Source organism: Desmodus rotundus, chromosome 4, assembly GCF_022682495.2.
Source record: "Desmodus rotundus isolate HL8 chromosome 4, HLdesRot8A.1, whole genome shotgun sequence".
NCBI classification, from domain to species: domain Eukaryota; kingdom Metazoa; phylum Chordata; class Mammalia; order Chiroptera; family Phyllostomidae; genus Desmodus; species Desmodus rotundus.
Genome location: NC_071390.1, coordinates 161,370,313 through 161,375,347, shown reverse-complemented (window position 1 = coordinate 161,375,347; position 5,035 = coordinate 161,370,313). Strand labels below are relative to the sequence as shown.

The following is a 5,035-nucleotide window of genomic DNA, read 5'->3' as shown; positions in this document are numbered from 1 at the left end:
GAAAACATTTATACACAAAGATATATGGCCATGATCATTACAGCATTATTCACAGTAGCCAAGATAGGGAAACAACCAAAATGTCCTTCAACAGATAATTGGATAAACATGTGGTATTTATATACAATGTAATACCACTCAGCCACAACCAAAGATGAAATATTGCCATTTGCAACAACATTGATTAATCTTGAGAATATCAGGCTAAGGAAAATAAATCAGAAAAAGTCAAGAACCATATCATTGTCCTCATATGTGGAATATAAAACTGAAAGCAACAAAGGAACAAAAACAAACAAACAAAAAAGCCCTCCTAGATAACAGTATGGTGGTTAGCAGATAGAAGGTGGCTTGGGGGGTGGTAGTCAAGGGTAAAGGGGTCAAATACATGGTGATGGGAAGAGATATGACTTTGAGTGGTGAGCACACTGTAGTACACAGAGGACATATGATAGCATTGTGCACTTGAAACCTATATAATTTCATTCAACAATGTCACCTCAATATTTTTTAAAAGCCTCCAAATTATTCTATTTCCTCACATTCAACTCATCCCTAGCCATCCATGACTTCCAAGGGGCCCCAGATATTGGAAAACACAGTAAAGTCATTACTATGTTCAAATCCTTAATCTACAAAATTTGTAAGAATAATAAAATGGTGTTTTATGTCATTAAGCGTGAGAAGTATATTATGCATTAATAGATTACAGAAATAATAGCAAATTAAAATGTTTTATTTCTCCACAATTTGACAAATTTGTCCTGGAAGAAAAAAAGAAAATGTGACATTATGCAAACCTGAGTGCCATTTAATAATTGTGCTCTTTAGCAATTATTAACTATGAAAACCATAGATGATATTCTCATATTGTGAAATTTTATGGAACATTAAATGAAATGACATAATTAAAGTATCTAACACAAGCATGTGTTAAGAAAAACTGTGAGGTTTTACACTTCTTATTAAAGACATTTCACTCTTCCCTATTAAAGAAATACCATTGCTCCATGAGAGATGTTCAATAGACATAGAATATTTGTTTTAAGACTCATACTCTTAAACCCCAAATAAGAGCTTAAAAATTATAAAACCATTTCATCACACACAATTCAACTAGTCACACTATTTTTAAATTTGTGATCATGTTTCTTCATATATGTATAAAAACTCCTACTGAACAATGAGCTGCAAAAGCATTCTGGGCTGCAAAAGAGGATTTATTTTTCACACCTGTACATAGTCTTTGCCCACATATTAAATGAAAACAAACACAAGTGCTACTAGTCATACTTTTTAAATGTATTACCACGTTGTTTCATGATTTTAAATAAAAACTTACTAAAAAGTGAGATAAGGCTGTACTCTAAAATTGTGTCATAAGTATAGTAGGATATTCCATGAGAATATTACATTCAAAGAGATCCTGGTCATGATTTTTTTTTAAAAAAGGAGTGTATAGGTTCACATGACAACTACTTTTAAAAAGAAAACATTCAACTAAAAACATATGTTATTATATAAGTTCTCATACTGCTTTCAGTCACAACATCTGAAAGTTTCTTAGTCTAGAGTGTTGCCTAGTGAAAGTCGCCTATTGGATCTCAGCACTACTGTAGACTTCACATAATTCTTACTTCCTCGCATCATAATAGGTACCTCCTGGACCCACAAAATAATAAATAGCCATTCTATATCCAGGATACAGATATTCTACCTACTTCTTTCCCACCCCACCTCTAGAACTTATTTATACTCCTGGTACATTTCCCACGAGTATAATATTTCTTCCTGAAAATAAAACAACAGTAGCAAAAACAAACAAACAAACAAAAAAACACACACCCACTTACTCCTTACTCTTCTGGCTCTGTTCCCTCTCTTGTCGATTGAATTTGCTGGTTGTTAGTCCATAAGAGCCTGATAAACTAACACAATACTTGGAACTACAACATGAGACTGTTCTGCACAGTGCCTGTCGCCAGCTGTTTTCTTCCATCTTATGTTTTAACTTATTCTGACATTATCTTTTCTTTTCAGCACACTTACTACCAAACTCCACTAGAATTAGTGCAGAACCTATAAATAATATGAACACATTAGCTATGTGAGTTAAATGAATGTTAAGTACATTCTACATGTACAAATATTGGCATATAGTACAGCATTCAAGGACATGCTCTTACATGATGATAAAAATACCTTTGATATGTGAGAACTTGTTATGAAAATTAAATCTTACACACACATAAAAAAGTAACATTTACCAGAAAATATTCAAGTTGTTTCCTCAAAGGAATATCTTGTACTACTATCATGAGTGTTGGATGTCAAGAGCTATTTGATTATCTCATACTTTTAGTCAAAATTATATCCTTTGCTGAGGCAGTAGAAATTAAGGTTTTAAGTCTGTATATAAATCTGAAAATGAAGGTCAAGTCAGCAATAAAAGATTTTACATATAACTGAAAATATTATATATTTTTTAAAAATTACATTGTTTTGGATTTGGCTTTATATACAATTAATTTTGCTGTATTCTGGGTCATTTTATATTTAATAATAAGTGAAAGAATGTTTTTCAAATGCTGAAGTTTTAAGAAGGAATATTAGAATTTCAGACTCTTGTTTAAAAAAATCTATCTTTCAAAGTAATTTTGCACTTTTTTAAGGATAATAATTGTGAATGCACACCCCACATATTTAAGTAAGTGCCATTCAATGCACTTATAAATGATAGCATTAACAATATAAATATAATAAAAACCTGAGTGATTGGTGAAATAAGGTGGCAAAGGGTTAACAGTAATTTGTGCATGAAAATCAAAAGATGAGAGTTGGGAAAAACCAGAAAAGCCATGTACCTTTATCTGTCTATGGAGATTATACAATCTAGTTCTTTTTAAAGCATTACATGCACTTAATATATCATGGATGTTTCTCAACTAACAGATTATTTTCATAAAATGAGTATGAGGGTTTTATATTGATCTTAGTATTGTTAATTATTTAAGAGTGGAGTAATGTTTTAAACTTAAAAATGTAGAACATAGAAAAATGTATTTGCATGTCTACCAGAGAGCTCTCTTGAAGAAGAAAATACCTTGAGAAGCCAATTTGTTATAGAAGCTGATACCTGAGGTCATGATTTAGAAGGAGAAAGCAAATAACCTTTCTGAATTTTTCTGCATGAAAAATAAACATAGAAGTCCCTCTTCTGGAATGGCTATGTAAAGAACTCTGTGTATGTGCTCCTTTATGAAACTGGTAAAAATTATAGACCAGCCAGCCATCTAGATCTCTTGAAATGGCCATAGTAGTATATAGAAAATGAAGATTTATTGATGAAAATCTACTGAAATTCAGTAAGAAGAGTGAGAGTCTTTTACATTTGAACCATGACTCATTCTTACCTCTGTTTCTCTCTGCCTATTTTGACAAATACTCCACTTAAGATGGATACACTCAACAACACAGGACTTCTGCCGGGCACCAGTTCAGGGCTATAGCATATTTCTGGGAGCAAGAGGATATCAGAATTTCTCATCCAATCCCCCAGATACCTGTTCCTGAGATTAAGCTCCTAGCAAGTGTGGCCAAGAAGACAGAGTTCACTTTTTTCTACCAGTCCCACTCATGGGGGCTCTACCTTGGGTTGAGCACACTGAGCCTTAATTGCTTTCAGTTCAGCTTGTTTTAAGGCAAAGTTTCCAAACAATGAGAAGCAAGCTGAGAATCCCAGAGACCAGACTCCCAACTGCCCAGTGCCCAGCTCCCAAAGCAGGGATGTCACTCAAGAAAAGCATGTTACTGGTCTCCACCCTGAGCACCAGAGCTAACGCTCAGAGGTTTTACCCATAAGGAGAAACAGGCTATACAACACAGAGCTCCAACACTCTTCCCAAGAAAATAGTTTGGGGAAGTGTAAAAGTGTTCTCAAAAACAATGAAGGTGTGGTAGAAAGCAAATAAGAAGAGATACTTCATTAAAGATATAAACTGAGTCTCAGGTCAACTAATTTACCAGAGCGAATCAAGGAAAGAGGCAGGGAAGACTAGCCCTCCTAGAGTCAAAACAAATCCCTGACATGGATATCAAAACTACTAACCTTGTAAAGGATCACAAATTAAATGAATTTGGCATTTGAATCAGTGCGTGACCCTGGGCATTGTTTAAAATGATAGAACTGTCAGTGAGCAATTGGGAAAGTATATCATCTGGATGTTATCGAGGAGTGAGACAACTTTATGTTTTCAGACTGCAATGAAATAAGAAAACAATAACAGAAATTGTGGGAAACATAAATATGCAGAAATTGAACAACATACTCTTAAATAACCAATACATCAAAGAAGAAATAACAAAAGAAGTTAGAAAATATTTTGAGTGGAAAGATAATGAAGAAAATATGCAGAGTCTCTTATGGGATGCAACAAAAACAATGCTTAAAGAGAAATGTGCCATAGTAAGTGCCTACATTAAAATGGAATTTAAAAAGAAGAAAGATCTCAAAGCAATGATCTAACCTGTCCCATTAAGGTGCTGGAAAAAGAAGAGTAAGTTAAAACAAGGCAAATAGAAGGAAGACAGTAATGAAATTAGAGCAAATTATTAATCAGAAATGAAATTAGATAATACTTCTTTAGAGAAACAAAGTAGGGAATTTACAGATATTGAAGGATTATAAAGAAACATAAACAATTGTATACTAATAGTCATTAGATGAAGTAGACAAATTCCTAGAAATATACAACCTACCAAAAAATGAATCAAAGAGAAATATAAAGCCTGAATAAAACTAAAAAGAGATTAAATTAGTAATTAAAAAAAAAAAATCCTCCCTCAAATTCCAGCCCAAAGTGCTACATTGTTGAATTATAAGCAAATATGTAATTTTGAATTAATAAAATTCTTCACAAACTGTTCCAAAAAAATGGAATATCCTAGCACATTCTATGAAGTCAGTATTTACTCTGACACCAAAACCAGACAAAATCATTACAAGAGAAAGGCAAAAACTAAAGGCCAGTATCTT

At 33.0% G+C, this 5,035-nt stretch overlaps 1 non-coding gene across 1 annotated transcript; it reads right to left on the bottom strand.

The window, feature by feature from the left end:
• Positions 1–1,144: 1,144 nt before the first annotated feature.
• Positions 1,145–1,282, bottom strand: LOC112316961 (small nucleolar RNA SNORA40). Its single transcript, XR_002976060.1, has one exon. It is a non-coding gene; the product is annotated as a small nucleolar RNA SNORA40 (small nucleolar RNA).
• Positions 1,283–5,035: the final 3,753 nt, after the last annotated feature.